This window comes from Battus philenor, unplaced genomic scaffold (genome assembly GCF_028537555.1).
Source record: "Battus philenor isolate CCGP_79_NKW_IND1 unplaced genomic scaffold, ilBatPhil1.0.hap1 SCAF_22, whole genome shotgun sequence".
In the NCBI taxonomy this organism is placed as follows: Eukaryota; Metazoa; Arthropoda; class Insecta; order Lepidoptera; family Papilionidae; genus Battus; species Battus philenor.
Window position 1 is genome coordinate 4,896,905 of NW_027181685.1, and position 22,115 is coordinate 4,919,019.

A 22,115-nucleotide genomic window follows, 5' to 3' on the forward strand; every position below is an offset into this window, starting at 1 on the left:
GTGGGTTCTGACTCGAAATGAAACACCACTGGTTTACAAGAAGTCCTTTGTTCACAAATCAGATGGTCACCCTTCTTTAACACTGAGTATACTTTCGCTTAGTCCAAACTAAGCTTCCAAATAGTTCAGAAATCGTTGTTCAAATTACTTACCAAATAGTCACTTCATATCACAGATCGTAGATCTTATAATTCAAAAAACAACACTGAACTGTCGACATGGGGAGTACACCTATTTATACTACAAAGAAGGTTCTAGTAAGTACTCGGTTAGAATTTCCGAGAACCGTACACATAAATATATAGATAACTATGAGGTCTCGCGTGTTTACGGCACTTTATGATCGTAGGGTTCAGTGTTTATTGTTTAGAGGGTTCTGTAACTCGAGCTTTGTAACAATATGAAAAACAAGGTAATAAATCATGAATATTTAAATATCTTTTCAATAACATTTACAAAACACGTGTCTTATCTTTACATCGCCCCATGTTGTTTGATAGTAAATACCTATAGGGTATTAAGTCCGCCATTAAACAAGTTGTAAAAAGAATGGATAGATTAAATAATAAATAAGACGTGAACTTTATGTTATTGATTCCTATAACATAACCTAGAGGTTAGATATAGGTTAACTATTTTGCCAAAATATTAGAAGATCTCTCTAATTATCTTTACGTCCGCCACCTTAGATTGAATACGCCTATGAATCGTTTGTCCGCCATTACGCAAGTTGTAAAAAGAGTGAATAAATTGATTAATAAATAAAACTTGAATATTATTTTATTGGTTATTGTAACGGTATATGAAGGTATAAATAAAAACCATTTAATTTATAAACATTTTTTATTCATGGTATGGGTTAGATAATGATATTAAAAACATTAGCCGATAAGATCTACAGCAATATGAGAGCTACCGCCGATCAAATCATTTAACGCCCCAAACCCACCGTGAATACCCGAGAAGATATGCTCTGCGCCTAGTACTCCTTGGTTGATTGCTTCATGCATTCTCTGCTTTGCCTCTGAAATAGTAGAAGTAAAAAAATATTTTTAAAATTTTTGTTCTATAAATCATCGCCTACAGATTTAATAATATTACATACAAATAAAAAGCAATTAAATCACGAGGTTAATTGCAATTTAAATAGAAAGCAAACATGCGCAAGGTTAACAAAAAAAAAAAAAAGATTTTTTGTAAATACAGATCAACAATACATCTATTTACCTACAAACTATAAGCTAATTTAAAAAGTTATTACATAATTATTACACTTCGATTCATTATTTACTTAGTTATCAATTTCGTCATCATTTTAATCGGAGGACTTTTAGACAGCGCCTGTCTCATAGATTTATAGAAATAAAAGTGTAATGGTTTACACCCAGTGTCTTCCGACGACCATAACAAGGCGCCACCGTACGGGGCTGTATGCTATGCTGCGCATAGAGGTTTGCGGTCACTATTCCAGAGCTTTAAGGCCGCATAGACCATACAAAAACTATAGGCACACTTAATACCATTAACGGATTAAACATGGTGATAGAAAATGTTGATTTTCTTCTTCTGATAGAAGATCTGACAAGATAAGCCCGATGTGACCGAGCGGGCCCAAAGTACATATACATATAGATATCAAGAGTAAAAAGCGCTGTGTTCCGGCACGTATTCTTGAAAGGAAGGAAGAAATATGTCTCATGATGGAACTGCTTTAGCGACTATCGTTCCTTTAGCCTTTCTACTTAGTGATGCTATAAAGCGTCATAGGGGTAAAGTCAATACAAGTCCGACTTAAAACATCTTTGAAGTAAAAATGTTAAATAATAAAAAATACCTATAAATATTCAATAATAAATGATTCAAGGAATGTGGTGTCTATCACGATATCACTATAATATTAACTAAATAAACCGAATATAAACTTACTTATAAGAATTTCAAGTACTCTCTTCGATAATGCAACCAATTTCGGTGCAAAAGGATCATTGCTTGGTACGTTAATTGCTTGTTTATTCCGATATAGAGAATGCAGTTGGTCAGGTGACACCAGATTTAAAATCGCATTCACTGGAATTGTAACTATTTCGTTATTAATCCTGTTATTGTTTATAACTTGAAATAAATCAAAGTTCTGCTTGGTAATAGGGATCTGATTAAACTTCGGTATCCGAATGTGATTTCGTCTGGCGTTCACGACTGCTTCTATTTCAGGACCAAGAGGTACTAAATCATTATCCGATGATACTTGATGACAATATTTAGCGACTTGTCTCAGGACTTCCGAGACATTTTCACTAACCGGACCAGGATCCTTATTGGTCAACTAGAATTAAAACCGATTATTATTTTTGTTATTAAATGCAATGGTTGGTGATTTCTGAGATGATTTATGTTTTAAAAATTACCACAAAATATATGTGTCTTTCCCAAAAAATATTTACTGAACAAAAGTTAGAGAAGCTACTGAGCTAAACATATTTCTACCAAACCAATACAACTCTTACAGCAAATATACAATAAATATAAAATAATTTTATTAAAAGAAATAGGTACAGTAGCAGCATCCATTTTAGGTCTCTTAGAACGTCAAAAAATCAGGTAAAAGCAACAATTACCGCTGTATACAAAACCGGCATCAATTACCGATGTATCAGATATTTAAATTTATAAGCGACAGCGCCTTTAGACCTCTCATGACAACGTACTTTATATTCAGTCAAGGGATCACAGGAAAGGTCAAATCGATTCTAATTTATTTTATTTAATATAATACTCAGATTATGTAAGAAAAAATTGTTTTAAAAAAAATATTGTAATGTATTGTATATTGTAATTGCGGATAAATTAAGCCCTTTTGACATTTTTATTGTAATGTTCACAAGTTGATCGCTAATAATTATTTACATTGCACAAAAATATGAATGAATTTATAAATAAAACAAAAAAGTAAATGAAAACAATTAATCATAAACATTCTTACCCCAAGGAACAGCAAGACTAAATAATCACAATTCATGATTTTTAAACCTTGAAAAGCGAAAAAAAAAGAAAGTAATGCTCTTAAAGTAATACTCGGGTATTGACAAAATGAGCAACTTGTAGCGCATTTATACTAAATTTTACTTTATTTATCTAAACACGTTGAGTGTGTAAATAATATGTAATATTATTATTATCATGACGATTACGAGCTCCATTACACGTTTGGTTGGCATTCATCACTTCATTTCACCTAGAACTCCACACAATTTATAATTTATTATTTACTATATGAAATAAATTTAAACTAACTGTTGAGGAAAGAACGCGTTAGCCGACTAGGTGCCGAAATTATCAACACAACATATCTAATAATTCGTGGACAAAACTGGAATGTTGAGTAGGACATACAAGCTCCAAGATATCGAATCAATCGACCAGTTTTTTTTACTATTCACCTATAACATCAAATGGCTAAAGCTGCAGTAAAAAGATTGGGAAAAGTATAAAGAAGCAGGGGGATCTACAGATTCAATAAAGACAATTTAATGCGTGTCTATTTCTCCATCATATTTCTGAAAACGTTCAAAATCTGGTCATCTAACTGACCTACAATGCCAAGAATAGACGCAGTTGTCATGCAGTATTGCAGTATCTCTAAGAGCTCGAGAAAGAACCTAACTATCCACAGTTTGTTTAAGAAAAATTTGCAAGAAATTCGGTGATATTATACGGAAGAGTAAAGGAAATCTAAAAAAGCTTAGAATTGTCGGCAATGCGGAAGACTCGCTGGACTTATGCAGTTACAAAAGCATGTAACGCCACCATCCACGACTTCATAAAACTTTTCGTACTCATTAGTTACGCCTTAATGATTGTTCGTCGATGTAGTACGATACCAATAATAGTGTCGCTCAAGGCAATATTCTCTATCCTTTATTGTTTACTGTATTTATTAAACTAATGACTTTGAACTTTCAATGTACTTATTATTTCTATGCTGAAGACTTGCAACTTTACACGCAGCCTGATACCGATTCTGTGCCCTCTGACGAGCTATCTGATGAATTTGGTGCTGGTACACATAAATAATTGGTCAAACAAATTCGATTTAAAAATAAAGCCAATCTTAGGCAAACTATAATTATAGGAAGCTCGATATATTAAATAAACTAAATATTACAAGTTTAGCCACATTAATATTTTACAGAGCTGATATTCCCTTGACCTGCTAATTGATTAAAACTTACGCTAGCGTCCATAGGTGATTTATGTTCCGCAACAGGTAACCAGTGCCTTGGGCTCTCTCTATTACTTGAAGAATTTGTTTCTGATCACGACCGAGATGATACTCGCACAATCCCTTATTCTTTCTAAGATAACGCTGATGTATGCTATTTTGACCTAAATGCAGATTTTCTCGACAAACTAGACCATTTAGGTTCACTAAACCAGTCTATTACGCATACTACAAACGCAAGATACGATTTTCACGCATTAAGAGTAAGTACAATCTGAATTAAGTTACTGTAATTAACAATAAAACATTATATATAGATGTAATTATACCTAGTTTCATAATAAGAGGTATAAAAATATCTGTTTCCCTGATCATGTTATTGTAAAATTTACACATCAGTGAGCAGTAACTGTAATTAGTTCACCGTGCAATAAAATTGAGAGTCATCCTGCTATTCAGACGGCTATTGAAACAAGGAACAGCCAAATTGAAGTTTTATTAACAACGTTCTCTAATTGATATAGAAAAATTGCATGTGTCCCCTGGCGCCTTAGCACCTCTATTTCCCTTATCTATGTCTATAACACTACCTTCCTACTTAACCACATACTTACCATCTCTTGACCCAAGCTATTAGAGAAAATTTTTACTACTTTGTCTTTTTACAAAACTGACTACTATTTCTTCTGTTTGAAGCATTCTTCTTCTTTAGAATAAACTTCATCTTTAGAATTAGGTAGTCAACAAAACGTTAGATTACAAAAAGAAAGTTTAAAACCTATTTATGGAGAAATCGAAGGATATTCTCTCTGTTAGCAAGCTATGTTTTCATTCAAGTGTTTTCAAATTACATATATCGTGTATGTTTAGCATAAAAAATGTAGTAAATAATAACAAAACAAAAATTAATAAATCGTGAACAATTTATTCAATTCATTCTCCTGTCCAGAGCTTTCTACTTAAGAATAAACTACCTCTTCAGAATTATCGAGTCTAAAATTCTTTATACGCTTAAAAAGAAACTTTGAGGCCTATTATCTACGTATCTTATCCTAAACGTCAGTTATTTTTTCATTCAAATCTGTGTTTTCTGGTAATATTTATCACGTTTATTTAGATTTTAGTATTGTATAAATAAATAATTAATAGCACTCGGTGTTTAGCACTAATCTGTGTAGCAACTCCTGAAAATGCCCCGTGGAGGGGTGAAACACGTGTTGAGTGAATTTACGGTGGCGGTTGTGTAATTGGCATTGTCTGTCGCATGCGCACTTACGAGCGGGCTGGCGGGCGGTGCACTTTCATGCACGACAACCACTGCATGTGCGGAGGTGGCTAGATATTGGTCCTTTCTTATTTAGGATGGACTTCCGCAATGTAACGCCTGAATCCATTAAATAATAAATAATTTTTCAAAACATTTGCAGATCTACCTATTCATCTTTACGCCACCCTAGATTGAATATTCCCATAAGTCATTAAGTCCGCCATTACACAAGTTGTAAAAAGAGTGATTAGATTAACTAATAAATAAATCGTTAATATTATTTTATTGGTTACTATAACGGATATCTCATAGATTAGGTATGTAAAGAAACGATAAAAATTATTCATATTTTTAATTCACGGTATGGGTTACATAATGTGTAAATATTAGCCAATAATATCTACAATACTATGAGAGCCACCGCCGATTAAATCATTTAACGCCCCAAAGCCGCTGTGAATACCCGAGAAGATATGTTCTGCGCCTAATACTCCTTGGTTGATTGCTTCATGCATTCTCTGCTTTGCCTCTGAAATAGTAGAAGTAATGTATTATTTTTTCAATTTTTTATTTAAAAATTAACTCTGTTGGCTATCAACAGAATTACGGTATACGCATTACGGGAAGACAACTGGAGTGAAAAGCGCTGTGTTCCGGCACGTATTCTCGGAACGAAGGAAGACATTTATTATTTCACTGTGGAACTGTTTTAGCGGCCGTCATTTGCAGAGCTACTAATGTATGAAAAAACGTTTCTTTAGCCCTTCCACTTAGTGATGCTATAGACTGTCATAGAGGTCAATTCAATACAAGTCCAATATAAACCCTCTTTAAAATGGATATGTTAAATAGTTAAAAATACCTATAAATATTCAACAATAAAAGAACGAAGGAATGAGGTGTCCATTTTATATCACTCTAGTATCAAGTAAATAAACTAAATATAAACTTACTAAGAAGAGTCTCTAGTAGTCTCCCTGATAATGCAACCTGTTTCGGTGCAGAAGGATCATTGCTTGGAACATCGAACACATGATTACGCCAATAAAGTGCATGCAGTTGGTCAGGTGAGACGAGATTTAAAATCGCATTTACTGGAATTCTAACTATTTCGTTATCAAATCTGTTATTATTCATGACTTGGAATATATCCGTGTCCCCTCTAGTAAAAGGGATCTGACCAAATTTTTTTGTAATGATGTTATTTCGTCTGGCGTTTTCATCTGCTTGAACTTCAGGAGCAAGATAATTTTTATACTCCTCATCGATATATAATGGTCGCTGGGTTAGAGCTTCGACATCAAGATCCGGTGTTCCTCGATGACAATGTCTACCAATTTCTCTCAGTACATGCGAAACATCTTCACCAACTTGTCCAGGCTCCCTATTAGTCAACTGGAATTACAATCCATTATCATTATTATTATTAAACGCAATCGTTAATCATATCATACCTGAAATACCTATAGAAGATTGCAAAGAGGATTTATATTTTTAATCACCTCCAAATCGTATCTTCATTCGTCACTTTAACATATTAGATGGTATATCACAATTACTGAATAACTTTATTATCGGTAATTTGTGAAATAATTGACCTAAATACGTCATTCTGCTTAAGGTTTATCAAAACAATTGGGTGCTGGAGTACTATCCACATCGAGAGCTCAACACTAAATTTCAAAAACTATGGTACAAGCAACAACAAATGAACAAACCGTGAAATGCAAAACGGGCATTAATTACCGATGTATCAGATATTTTAACTTATATCCGACCGTCGTTTCAACCGAACCTAGTGCAAACCTCCACCCGAAGTATCACTGCACAGTATTGGTGCTATTGGTAGCAGAAGAATTTTGAAGCGGAAATATCAGCCAGTTTTGCATTTTGATGTAATAAATGCTTTTGTCGTGTCTTTTGTATACCATTCAATGATTTCAAGAGTGTAAATAAAACCTCATTTAAAACCCTGTTATATTAATGTTTTGGAACTAATTGAATCCTTAACACAGTGGTGTTAAGGATTGTTAAAATACAGATACAGTTTTTTGTGCGATGTTCACAGACTTGTATTTTAATTTGGATATTGCCATCGTAATTCTATTTGATTCTGTTTTTTACAAATTTGGGCTCCTGTCTCAGGTATTTTTATCATGTCGTACATAAATTATCGCTATTTATTATTGTTTTGCATAAATATATTATAGAATGTATAAATAAAACTAAAAAAGTAGAGTAAAAAACAAATAGAAAAAAAACATTCTCACCCCAAGGAACAGCAAGACTAAATAATCACAATTCATGATTTTTTACTTTCGTGAAGCAAAAATGATGGTAAGTAATGCTCGGGTATTGATGAAATGGGCGACTTGTAGCGCATTTATACTTTATTTTACTTTATTTATCTAAACAAGTTGAGTGTGTAAATAATTTGTAATGTTAATATTTACATGACGATTACAAAACCCATTACACGTTTGGTTGGCATTCATCACTCCATTTCACTCAAGAACTCTGTACCATTTATGTTTTAATGTACTCTATGAAATAATTTACAACATAACAACTTTTAAAGAAAGAATGCGTTCACCGACTAGGTGCAGATAATAACAACATAACATATTTAATAATTAAAAAATCGAGCCGAAACGTTGAAGAGGACACACGAGTTGCAAGACCTTGAATCAGGCGCCCAATTTGTTTACCATGGTTCACTTGTAATATCTAGAGAGATTGTAATGCTAAAATGTTACATAGCATTAGAAAATTGCTAAAGCTGTAAAAAAAGACTGGAGAACGTATGGGAAAACAGGATAATCCACAGAAGCACCAATATAACACTAATACATGCTCTGGTCTTCTCCATATTCTTGCGAAACCTGGACGCTTAGGAAATGCAGTGTTGGACCTGAATATTAAAAAAAAACCATTGACAGCAAATCACGTAGAAGCTGCTATCAATGTAGAAGATAAACGACCAAAACAACGACCACTTCAAAAAGTTAAAAAGAGTTCAACACCACCATTCATGGTTTCCTACCACAAAGACACAAAAAAGAATCAAACCCGTACACGAGTGGCCACGACCCAAAAGAAATTTTAAATACTGGTAACTTCTATCTCTCTATTATTTTATATATATATATATATATATATATATATATATATATATATATATATATATATATGTATATATATATATTTATATAAAAAATATTTTAATTATCGTCAAATATCTGACACCTCACTTTAGCCGGTGTTTTATTTAAATTATTCTATGATTCATACAAAATAAACGTGTCAAACGAAACAATTCCGAACAAGCTATTTTCTGCTATCTTATTCAACAATTGTGCGAAACGACTCTAAACCACCTTTTACCTTAAGCCTATCTCTTGATCTCAGGATAACAACAACAAATGCAAATTTCATCACCAGTTGATGCTACCAAATATCCTTAGTTGATAACTGAGCACATGCCGCCTCTGGCTTGATGTGATTATAAACGCTGCCATGGCTAGTACAGTGAACATGGCTGTAGACGCTAACGGCTATGTTACCCCTCAACTCTTCACACAACATATATCAGTAACACTGTAACAAGACTTGCGATTTTACTTAATGTTGCTATTTAGTGCGATGGAGCGTCTGTAGATAAAGCTATTCTTTACCAGACAATTACATTTTTTAAACAGCTGGTATCTAACCCACCTACCTTTCTTAGATCAATCGGTAAGAAAAATGTTTGGTCAGCTGGGTAGGAGCCAACTGATATTGGCCTTTAGATTCATCATCATCATCATTTCAGCTGCAGAACGTCCACTGCTGGATGTCTCTGATTGAAAGCGGTCGCCACCCAGCATCTTCCAGCGCGCTTCACAAAATCCACTATTTCATAATAAGAGGTATAAAAATATCTGTTTCCTTGATCATATTATTGTAAAATTTACACATCAGTGAGCAGTAACTGTAATTAGTTCACCGTGCAATAAAATTGAAAGTCATCCTATTCAGACGGCTATTAAAACAAGGAACAGCCAAATTGAAGTTTTATTAACAACGTTCTCTAATTGATATAGAAAAATTGCATGTGTCCCCTGGCGCCTTAACTTTCCCTTATCTATGTCTATAACACTACCTTCCTACTTTACCACATACTTACAATTTTTTGACCCAAGCCATGAGAGAAAATGTTTACTACTTTGTCTTTTCACAAAACTGACTACGTTATTTCTTCTGTTTGAAGCATTCTTCTTTAGAATAAACTTCATCTTTAGAATTAGGGAGTCAACAAAACGTTAGATTACAAAAAGAAAGTTTAAAACCTATTTATGGAGAAATCGAAAGATATTCTCTCTGTTAGCAAGCTATGCTTTCATTCAAGTGTTTTCAAATTACATATATCGTGTATGTTTAGCATAAAAAATTTAGTAAATAATAACAAAACAAAAATTAATAAATCGTGAACAATTTATTCAATTCATTCTCCTGTCCGGAGCATTCTACTTAAGAATAAACTGCCTCTTCAGAATTATCGAGTCTAAAATTCTTTATACGCTTAAAAAGAAAGTTTGAGATCTATTATCTACGTATCTTATCCTAAATGCCAGTTATTTTTTCATTTAAATCTGTGTTTTCTGGTAATATTTATCACGTATATTTAGCATATAGTATTGCATAAATAAATAATTTTTCAAAACATTTGCACATCTACCTATTCATCTTTACGCCACCCTAGATTGAATATTCCCATAAGTCATTAAGTCCGCCATTACACAAATTGTAAAAAGAGTGATTAGATTAACTAATAAATAAAACGTTAATATTATTTTATTGGTTACTATAACGGATATCTCATAGATTAGGTATATAAAGAAACGATAAAAATTATTCATATTTTTAATTCACGGTATGGGTTACATAATGTGTATACATTAGCGAATAAGATCTACAATACTATGAGAGCCACCGCCGATTAAATCATTTAACGCCCCAAAGCCGCTGTGAATACCCGAGAAGATATGTTCTGCGCCTAGTACTCCTTGGTTGATTGCTTCATGCATTCTCTGCTTTGCCTCTGAAATAGTAGAAGTAATGTATTATTTTTTCAATTTTTAATTTATAAATTAACTCTGTTGGCTATCAACAGAATTACGGTATACGCATTACGGGAAGACAACTGGAGTGAAAAGCGCTGTGTTCCGGCACGTATTCTCGGAACGAAGGAAGACATTTATTATTTCACTTAGAACTGCTTTAGCGGACGTCATTTGCAGAGCTACTAATGTATGCAAAAACGTTCCTTTAGCCCTTCCACTTAGTGATGCTATAGACTGTCATGGAGGTCAATTCAATACAAGTCCAACATAAACCATCTTTAAAATGGATATGTTAAATAGTTAAAAATACCTATAAATATTCAACAATAAAAGAACGAAGGAATGAGGTGTCCATTTTATATCACTCTAATATCAAGTAAATAAACTAAATATAAACTTACTAAGAAGAGTCTCTAGTAGTCTCCCTGATAATGCAACCTGTTTCGGTGCAGAAGGATCATTGCTTGGTACATCGAACACATGCTTACGCCGATAAAGTGTATGCAGTTGGTCAGGTGAGACGAGATTTAAAATCGCATTTACTGGAATTCTAACTATTTCGTTATCAATTCTGTTATTATTCATGACTTGGAATATGTCCGTGTCCCCTCTAGTAAAAGGGATCTGATCAAATTTTTTTATAATGATGTTGTTTCGTCTGGCGTTTTCATTTGCTTGAACTTCAGGAGCAAGATAATTTTTATACTCCTCATCGATATGTAATGGTCGCTGGGTTAGAGCTTCGACATCAAGATCAGGTGTTCCTCGATGACAATGTCTACCAATTTCTCTCAGTACATGCGAGACATCTTCACCAACTTGTCCAGGCTCCCTATTAGTCAACTGAAATTAAAATCCATTATTATTATTATCAAACGAAATCGTTAATCATGTCATACCTGAAATACCTAGGATTTATATTTTAAATCACTTCTAAATCGTATCTTCATTCGTCACTTTAACACATTAGATGGTATATCACAATTACTGAATAACTTTATTATCGGTAATTTGTGAAATTATTGACCTAAATACGTCATTCTGCTTAAGGTCAAAAACTATGGTACAAGCAACAAAAAATGAACAAACCGCGAAATGCAAAACGGGCATTAATTACCGATGTATCAGATATTTTACCTTATATGAAATATAACGGTCGGTGATTCAACCGAACCTAGTGCAAGCCTCCACCCGAAGTATCACTGCACAGTATTAGTGCTATTAGCAGCAGAAGAATTTTGATGCGGAAATATCAGCCAGTTTTGCATTTTGATGTAATAAATGCTTTTGTCATATCTTTTGTATACCATTCAATAGATTTCAGGAGTGTAAATAAAAGCTCATTTAAAACCCTCTAATATTAATGTTTTGGAACTAATTGAATCCTTAACACAGTGGTGTTAAGAATTTTTGTAAAAATCATAACAAAAAAATACAGATACAGTTTTTTGTGCGATGTTCACATATCTGTATTTTAATTTAAGGATTGCCATCGTAGTTCGATTCGATTCTGTTTTATATTATACTAATGATCTCCTGTCTCAGGTATTTTTGTCATGACGTACAGAAATTATCGCTATTTATTATTATATATGAATGAATGTATAAATAAAACTAAAAAAGGAAAGTAGAACAACAAATAAAAAAAAAACATCCTCACCCCAAGGAACAGCAAGACTAAATAATCACAATTCATGATTTTTCACTTTCGTAAAGCAAAAATGATAGTAAGTAATGCTCGGGTATTGATGAAATGGGCGACTTGTAGCGCATTTATACTTTATTTAACTTTATTTATCTAAACGAGTTGAGTGTATACATAATTTGTAATGTTAATATTAACATGACAATTACGAAATCCATTACACGTTTGGTTGGCATTCATCACTCCATTTCACTCAAGAACTCTGTACCATTTATGTTTTAATGTACTCTATGAAATAATTTACAACATAACAACTTTTAAAGAAAGAATGCGTTCACCGACTAGGTGCGGATAATACCAACATAACATATTTAATTATTAAAAAATCGAGCCGAAACGTTGAAGAAGACACGAGTTGCAAGACCTTGAATCAGGCGTCCAATTTGTTTACCATGGTTCACTTGTAATATCTAGAGAAGTTGTAATGCTAAAATGTTACATAGCATTAGAAAATTGCTAAAGCTGTAAAAAAAAGATTGGAGAACGTATGGGAAAACAGGATAATCCACAGAAGCACCAATATAACACTAATACATGCTCTGGTCTTCTCCATATTCTTGGGAAACCTGGACGCTTAGGAAATGCAGTGTTGGACCTGAATATTAAAAAAACCATTGACAGCAAATCACTAGTTAGTCCATCCTTAATGATTACAAAAAAAGAACTCTACTATCCAGAGATTACTTGGGCAGAATCTTTAATTACTTCGGCTACTTTGCACAGATGAGCTTATAATATCTGTAGAAGCTGTTACCAATGTAGAAGATAAACGGCCAAAACAACGACCACTTCAAAAAGTTAAAAAAAGAGTTCATCACCACCATTCATGTTTTCCTAACATAAAGACGCAAAAAAGAATCGAACCCGGACACGAGTGGCCACGACCCAAAAAAATTTTTAAATACTGGTAACTACTATCTCTCTAATTATCATCATATATCTTTTTATTATCATCAAATATCTGACACCTATCTTTAGCCGGTGTTTTATTCAATTTATTCTATAATTCATATAAAATAAACGTGTCAAACGAAATTATTCCGAACAAGCTATTTTCTGCTATCTTAATCATCAATTGTGCGAAAAAACGATTCCAATCCACCTTTTACCCTAAACCTATCTCTTGATCTCAGGATCATAATAACAAATGCAAATTTCATCACCAGTTGATGTTACCAAATATCCTTAGTTAATAACTGAGCACATGCCGCCTCTGGCTTGTTGTGATTATAAACGCTGCCATGGCTAGTACAGTGAACATGGCTGTAGACGCTAACGGCTATGTTACCCCTGAACTCTTCACACAAGATATATCAGTAACACTGAAACAAGACTTACGATTTTACTTAATGTTGCTATTTAGTGCGATGGAGAGTTTGTAGATAAATCTGTTCTCTACCAGTCAATTACATTTTTTAAACAGTTGGTATCTAACCCACCTACCTTTCTTAGATCAATCGGTAAGAAAAATGTTTGGTCAGCTGGGTAGGAGCCAACTGATATTGGCCCATAGATTCATCATCATCATTTCAGCTGCAGAACGTCCACTGCTAGATGCCTCTAATTGAGAGCGGTCGCCACCCAGCATCTTCCAACGCGCTTCACAAAATCCTCTATCCACCTTATAAGTAAACGTATATCGATGCGCTTGCTCATAGATTAACCTATATAAATTACTTTTAAATTAAACGCTAACTATATATATGAATTCAAAGTACCCATATAAATCAACTATAATACGATACGTAGAATTATTCATAAAGAAATTTCAGACAAAATATATAACTTTTTACGCTTAATTTAAAGCGTTATAAATAATAATTTAATCAGGTTAAGTTTAATAAAGCAATCAAAAGCTACCTGAAATTATAATCCTTAATTAATATAACCCGAAATATAAATTAATTATTGGTAATAGAGTGAGGCCAACCATTGACTTAGAAACTTAGTTGAAAAGATAATTTAAAGGATAAGGATATTAACCTAATTCTTAAGCAGCGTTATTTTATCTTTTAAAGCTAAATAAAACAACAAAATAAATTTAACAATATTACACACTTTAGCTAAAAAACTACTATAATAAAATATATTTCCGTAAGCAAAACGTCTTTAAAATAAAAGCAAATTTACTGCGTTTTTAAACCGCTCAACAATTTTTTACCAGGGCATTGAGAATATATTTAAATTCAAAGATATTATCTAGGAGAGTTCTTAAAAATTATCGAAACAATATCCATTTTTAAATTTAAATATTTTTTCATCGTTAAGAAGACTTTTTAAATCATCACAGACTAGCTCGCTAGCTAGACTCTGAATCCAGCGGATTGAAAAGTAATGGTGATAGTGGCCAGGCCTCATAGCGCGCAGAATAGATGGTCGCTGGGGCTTTATGGTTCTGGAGTAACGTCAAGGAACGGCAAAAGCAGCGATGAAGGTGCAGCGACGTTGGCAGTTGGTCGCTTCGAAAAGTACTTATTGGAAATTTATGGTGTAAGCGGTAAAGGACGGTCTTCCCTCCAGATGACGATAATAATGAAGCAGACTTCATTAACAAAACCTATTAAATTTAACCCGTAAACCTAGAATAGTTTCTCAGCCATAAGAGAGTAAAATCTTTTTGCAATAAACGTTGTAAACAACGAAAAAAAAGCTATCAGGATTATTAATAAGAAAAATGATGCCTCCTATATTTATGTCTTTAATCACCAGTAATAACATTTTGTAGCATTCATAACTTAATTAAGACCTTTTAAAGGAAATAAAGGGCAATCTCTACATGACTTATCATAAATAAAAATCTTTCTTTTTTTTTTCAAAAGTATAATAAATTTTTGCGTCTGTAATTAAACTTTTCGTTAAAAAAACAACATAGAATTATAAAATGAATATGTTAACTAAGTTAAGAGTTTTTCAACTAGAAATTCGTTATTTTAATGAGAATAAAGAAGTTCAAGAAATTATACAATACTTCGTTCTCGTTTCGTAATAAATTTGTTGATTAGACTACACGGCCATTAAATAAAGTTGAACCCTTTTTTGGTTTTTAGGGGGGAAAATCTTTCGGGTGTTCAAGATGCCTCATCTTTGGGGGGAGGGACAGGGGTATGTGGGATTCCTACCCACTAAAACCCCCCCAGTGATCGCCCTCTGCGCTATACGGGGGACCGTGGTATCTCCCGGTCAGGGATCGCCACGCAGTCTTCCCTCACACCGTGCCATTTTCGATAGCCCGTCATTTTCGAAATCCTCGTGGTGCTATCACGATGGTTCAATACCACGTCGAACCATCGTCCGCCTCAGAGTTGCCGAAGCTAGGGGGAGTTTAGGGCCCCCACCCTAAACTCCCGCGACTCTGAAGGTCCCGTTTATGGTAGGGGAGCACCATACACCGGAAGGCCGTCGCGAGGCGCGTCCCTACGCTGACGGCGTCGTCTCCGAGCGGGATCTGTCCTCTGCAGATCCCGTTCGGCCGCCTCTCGGTCTCACAGAAAGATGCCACGGTCCTCCACGCCGATGACCCGCTCAGCATCGCCGACACGACTGCTGGCAAGGAAAGGTCCCGTCTGATCTCGTCCGCCAAGATCCGCCGCTCCGACTGCCACGCCAGGCAGTCCGCGAGCGTGTGCAAGGCGGAATCTTGGGCGGCCCTACCGCCTACCCCTACCGCTCAATCCTACACAGGTAATCACCGAAGCAACCGTGCCCGGGGATCACCTGCGCAAGCCTGTAGGAGTCTTCCGTCTCGTCGCTGCATCCAGGCCTCGAAAACGGGCAGGATCGCTCCAACGACGCGTCTGCGCGCATAACGCTCTTCCGAGAGCTTAGCGCGCCACGTCGTAAGCACCCCCCGCCGTTCCCGTCATCTGACCGCCTCAAGTACTCGGTCCGGCTCGCCATCGCCGTCCTGGTGGAGGGTATGGACGCGGTCGTAGACCCTCGCATCCATCTCCGCCAGAGTGTCCAAGGGCGTAAAGCGCGCCAGGATTGTCGCCGCCTGGAACGATGTCGTACGATATCCGCGTACGATCCGTATGGCCATCCTCCGCTGGACGCTGTAGATGTTAGTTCTAAAGCGTCCAATGGCCAGCCTTTTTGCCCACACGGGCGCCCCGTACAAAACTATGGACCGCACGACCCCTGCATAGAGGCGGCGGACTTCCTCCGTGGATCCCTCGAGATTAGGCACCAGTCTGTGCATGGCACCCGCTACCCTCTTAATCCGGGGGACAAAGTTGAACCTTGATCCAACCCTGCACATTACAAGGCATAGGTCTTCTCGAAAGATCGCCATAATGACAGGTTTTGTACAACCTGCATCCAGCGACTTTCCGCGACTTTGACTATGTCCTCGGTCCATCTAGGGAGGTTCTACCAACACCGCAGTCTACCGGTTCTTGGACGTCACTCGAAATACCTTCGGCCCCAAGTGCCGACAGTTGGACGAGGGATTGGCGCCGTCCACTAATACTTCAGACTAGCAATTCTTTAAACTACGATGGCTACCTTCCTTCTTCTGTTGATCTCATCTTTATGATTCCATCTCATAGCGGAGCAGCGAGCTTAGCGCTCTCTCCATTGCTCTCTGAGTGAACTTAAGCCTACTTATAAAACTCTGCATATCTATATACCGTAACGCATTTTAAATGATTTTGAGTATAAAGATGTTATAGTTTCTTGGATGTTTAAAAATGTTGATGAATGTTGATTTGATATGTATTTCAAACACCCTTCATTAATTAAATGCTATAAATGTACTTTTACCTCGAATGAATTTCGATCTTAAATCATTACGTTTTAGTATATAAATTTTAAAAATACTACATTTATATACAAACTTACCGGACTTACCGGACAATTTTTTACGCTAACTTTTATTTATTATTATCAAAAAGGATCACACAGACGAAATAATTTTACAAGTGGTACTAGTAAGTAATGTTAGTAGTAAAAGTGTTTTGTTAAAAAATAATTTACGCGTAGTATAATTAGATATTTAAATAAAATAATAAGTCTGTTTTAAAACCACTTTATATTCCATTTGATCAAATTGACTGCTCGTATTATTATCGTATCAGTTTATTCTGGAATTAAAATATAATTTGTGGCTTAACAATCGAATGATAAGTGACTTTATTATGTTCTGAGTAAATTGAATGGTGGGTATTGGCCAATATTTTGTAATCCTTCTGTTATCATTCCGAATAGTCCTCCACCAACATTGTGTAAACCTCCGAAAGCTTTTGAGATTCCATCCACTCCGTCATCAAATCCACCTTTGAGTTCTAAAAAAAATAAACATTAATTATAATTACAATATGTCAGTCGTTTTGCATATATCTGTTAACTTTTAACCCCATTAATGTAATCCTACACATTTTTATTTAATATTGCAGAACTATGTTCCACTACACTATTCTTCATATTTAAAATAAAAACTAAACATATTCCTGTTATGCATTTTATTAATAAGTCATTCAAGGTCATTCATATAATTGCAAAATAAGGTTATTTGTAGGCAGCGGTCGGCAAACAACGAGATATCTTCTCAGTGCCTCAAGATGAAGTTATACGATTAGTGTGAAGCCAGTGATGACATATAGGTTAACTCACTTCAAGCCACGTTGGCAAGATCACAGTTGCTCAACGAATAGAAATCTATATTTTGTACATCTCTCGAGTACGAAACAGGAATGAGTGGATCCATAAGCGAACAAAAGTCACCTACATAGCTCTACAACGGATTGTCTATTTAAAGCGGTGATGGGCTGGCATCATTGATCGCAGAACATATGTTATTTGCACCATCTGGCCGCTGAGGCCTTAAGAACTCCAAAAAAAATTCGGAGCTATAGGCGCAGCGTAGCACGTCTACCACAAAGTGAACAAACGACCTCTTTATGATCGTCGGAAGACGCTAGGTGCATATCAGTTCCTACCAGTCTTATTGGAAATCTAAGGGGGAAAAGCCTATGTTTAGCAGTCGACAGCCGACAGTCCTACCGCTGAAATGATAAGAATGGTAATTAGTATATTATTAAAAATAATCTTTATCATGTCAATATTTTCGTCAATAAACTCTTGAATAATTATATGAAATGTTAATTATTTTAAACATAGTGATAATTACGGGTAAGGTAAGAATTGTACGTACTTAGCAAACGCATTAATAGTTTTAACGATAAAGGTTGACGCTTCTCTGTGTCTTTACTTTTATCTGGTGCAGATGTGCTCAAGTCTTTTTTATTATGGCCACTATCTGCTCCGTCATTATTTTTCGTGAATAAACCCGCAAGTTTGGACTGATCATTGTTCTCATTATTTTCGTCTTCAGTAGAAACATTTATTAAACAGTTCTGAAATACCTAAAATGTTGTATTAACATTAGTTGTTAACAGAAACTTTGTGTTACACGCTTTTAAGATTAAGAGAAGATATATAGAATCATAAAGAACCATTTATATATTACTCAACATGTCTCTGGACTTTTAGTGTTATCGACAGATCTAAAGCATTACTTGTAGTTTTAGCCTACCGACACCCACTACAAGGCATAGCCATACACCTCATTCAAAGATATCTATGTGGGATATACTTTAATAGCCACATTTGGCAGACGGGTTGGCGATTGCAGTGTGGTCTTATCGTACCTAGAGAACTCTGCTGCCAGGATGGGCAGGAAACTTGTTTGTGAGCAGTGGCAAACCTATATAATTAATGCACAAAATTGGAATTTTATAAGATAAGTCTTTACTGCTGGTGTACCAGTAGTAGCTAGCTGCTGCTGCAAAGCGTTATTGCTATAGATAAATAATAACATATCTACATCATGCTGCGATTCCAAAACAACAATGAGAAAAATCGCCAATGTATCCTAGTTTGACAAAAACTGTGAAATACTTAAATAGCTGGGCTTGCCTAATGTGAATAACGAAGTAGATAAAAGTTTCCAAGACGCAAATATTTTAACTAGATCACAGGATTTGAAGGCCTAATAAAAAAATCATTCAGCACTTCATGTAGTGCTGCGACACAGGATAAAAATAATAACATCTTATTATAGCGGGATGGACAATTGCAAATTACAAAAAAATCCTACTAAAAATTATAAATCTCATTATCAAGGGTTAGGGGAGAACGTCATGTTGCCAATACGATGACGGACTCTCTTAAACAAACGAAAAATTAACCTATTTGACCTTGATAAAAGATCAACAGTTCCTTATAGAAATCATGTAAAAATACGCACCAAATAACAAAACACAATCGCAATCATGATCGTACACCGAACGATATGTATTTGAATGAACTTATACGTCTCATAAAAATATTTCCTGCACAATTTTAATTTTACGCATATTAATTGATTAGTCATGCATTACTTATCCATTTATTGATGCATAATTTTATTATAGAAACATATTATTATAAATGATCAATTTGGTTTCATTTCATTTCACAATTTTATGTGTGAATGTTGTGAATATTAAATTTGAACAGCGCTATAAAAAAAAATATATAAATATATAAATTGCATCGAATAGATTGTTAAACATACACGATTTTTACACAGATATACAGTTAACCAACTAAGCGACAAAGCTTTTCATTACACAATCTTAATTTTAAAAGATTAAAAACTTTGTCGACATTGTATTTCATCACCATCATTATCACTTAAGCCATAAAAGGTCCACTGATGAACATCGGCGTACTCCATACATTTCCATTAGAGTGAAGTATCCTGCGTCTTGTGCTTGCCGACGTCCCTAATAATATTCTCTGTCCTTATTTCAGGTAGACCTGCGCCAGATCATTTTAGCCCCTGCGGCCATCTGGTTTATAAGCTATGTAGCCTGCCCACAATCACTTCAATTTGCCAATCCGCTGGACTATCGTACGGTCACTTTCATTCGTCTACAAATCTTCTCATTCCAGATTCAATACAGTTGAAAAATCCCGTGAAATCCTTCATGACAGACAGTTACACTGATAAATAAACATTGGTCGTAAAACTTCTACTTCAGGTATGGAGCACATTGGAATAAAATATGATTCGTATATATTCGTATATATTATTCGATAGTTTTAATAGTAATGTATAAAAAGATCCTTTATAAATCTGACGCTTGACTAAAGTAGATAAGTTTCGTTCACTTTCGAAATGTTATGAATATTTTCTATCTCGAAATAAAAGCTTCTATGAAGAGCTACGTAGAACTTTCCAGATAAACTCTTTAATCCGTCGTCCAACTTTTGTGTCCGTTCGTTCGTGTTCGGTTGGCTTCACCCCATCAGCGATAATTAAATCGTATTGCGGATTGTACCCAGCTTTAATTTCAGTTTCGTGTTGATCTGTCGAAAGTTTACAATGTATTAATCGAAACTGTTTTAAATGAATCGAAAGGTTTTTTGGTAACCTTTGGCATGTTCCACTTTGTATTCTTTGTTTTTCGGTTTATAAATATATCAACTTGCAAAAAAACTAAATGAACATCATATATTCGTCACAATCATTTCAGTTTAAAACTAGGTCTCTTCATATCGGTAGGAAGCGGTCTGCATCCAGCGTCTTATGAAGATATGAACAAATTCATTTCACCTTGTGAGTGGACAATCTGCGCTGCGCATGAGTCTCCAAAATCTTAAGGTCTCTACGGCCATCTGTTCTGCGCTCACTGCCACTTCAACTTGCTAATCCACCAGGTTATGGCAGATACATTCATTCGTCTACAGATCTCCTTATTCTTGATAAACTTATTTCAATAATTTTATTTTATTTTTTTACTCAGTTTATTTTGATAACTATTACACGACAGCGCTAAGAACGCTGCGATCGTCTTTTTTATACAGTCCGTCAGTTCAATTCTATTAATTTAAAATATTCAACCTCTACTGTATGGTAGACTTTTATTTAAATTAACACGTATTTTAATTTATATTACTTGGTTTATATTTTGTTGTCTGTTTGGCTTGCAATAGAAATAAATAAGTCTATTACAAAAGTTATTATCTTACTTCTGTATAATTATTCTTTTTACTTCTTATTCTCTTCTATCCTTTCCAAATTTCATTCAAACAAAATTCCTAGTCTCTTCCAATCCAATCAATGCTTGTCTGCAAGAAATCACAAATTGCGATAAGTCTGTCAATTATACCTCTGTGTTATAACACTCCTGTATGCTATAATATAAAAAAAATAGTGTAGTTTCTATTTTTTATTTACAAGATGGCACTAAGATGGAAAATATGTATTATAAATAACTTGAATGATATGTAAATATGGTCACAATTCTTACTTCGAAATCATAGATAGCATTACGTTTTCACATTATTTATAAATATTAATTAAAAATTATTAGGTGTATTAATACAGAACTATTTCTGTGACCACACACTTGGTGCCTATTCAAAAACGTTTACAATTACTTACCATTCGATAATTACTTAATACTTATCGTTTTAACTCTTTCAAATAAACACTTGGCCTACTTAGGTGTTGAGCAAAGTTTCGAAACGCTCGAAAAGTTCGCCACTAAGCCTCTGAATAGACGGGAGGTTGCAACTGGAAATCCTACGGGAAACTTCTTATAAATTCTAGGCGATTTACTTTTTAAATTCACTCTAGTTAAAACTTAAAGCGCCTTCTTGAACACACGTAGTTAGAATTTCAACCAAGTTATTCAGTTATGGTTTACATATGTATATAAATAAATGCATAGCATACTATTATTGTAATGTTTCCGCTGCTGAGACATAAGTGTTATCTAAAAGAACCGGAACAACCCATAATCCAATATGGATGCCGTATATTTTTTGTTTATT

The 22,115-nt window shown here is 34.7% G+C and overlaps 5 long non-coding RNA genes across 5 annotated transcripts; 1 reads left to right on the plus strand and 4 right to left on the minus strand.

Moving 5' to 3' along the window:
• Window positions 1-824: 824 nt before the first annotated feature.
• Window positions 825-3,083, minus strand: LOC137923808 (uncharacterized). Its single transcript, XR_011107567.1, has 3 exons — window positions 2,981-3,083; window positions 1,927-2,323; window positions 825-1,024 (listed from the first exon to the last, which is right to left on the minus strand). It is a non-coding gene; the product is annotated as an uncharacterized lncRNA (long non-coding RNA).
• A 2,792-nt stretch (window positions 3,084-5,875) lies between these two features.
• LOC137923810 (uncharacterized) lies at window positions 5,876-7,865 on the minus strand. Its single transcript, XR_011107568.1, has 3 exons — window positions 7,757-7,865; window positions 6,440-6,881; window positions 5,876-6,015 (listed from the first exon to the last, which is right to left on the minus strand). It is a non-coding gene; the product is annotated as an uncharacterized lncRNA (long non-coding RNA).
• Window positions 7,866-10,374: 2,509 nt separating this feature from the next.
• On the minus strand, window positions 10,375-12,360 carry LOC137923750 (uncharacterized). The gene is made up of 3 exons (XR_011107565.1): window positions 12,249-12,360; window positions 10,990-11,431; window positions 10,375-10,566 (listed from the first exon to the last, which is right to left on the minus strand). It is a non-coding gene; the product is annotated as an uncharacterized lncRNA (long non-coding RNA).
• Window positions 12,361-17,354: 4,994 nt separating this feature from the next.
• Window positions 17,355-19,600, minus strand: LOC137923815 (uncharacterized). The gene is made up of 3 exons (XR_011107570.1): window positions 19,540-19,600; window positions 18,445-18,655; window positions 17,355-17,575 (listed from the first exon to the last, which is right to left on the minus strand). It is a non-coding gene; the product is annotated as an uncharacterized lncRNA (long non-coding RNA).
• A 233-nt stretch (window positions 19,601-19,833) lies between these two features.
• Window positions 19,834-21,077, plus strand: LOC137923802 (uncharacterized). The gene is made up of 2 exons (XR_011107566.1): window positions 19,834-20,317; window positions 20,842-21,077. It is a non-coding gene; the product is annotated as an uncharacterized lncRNA (long non-coding RNA).
• Window positions 21,078-22,115: the final 1,038 nt, after the last annotated feature.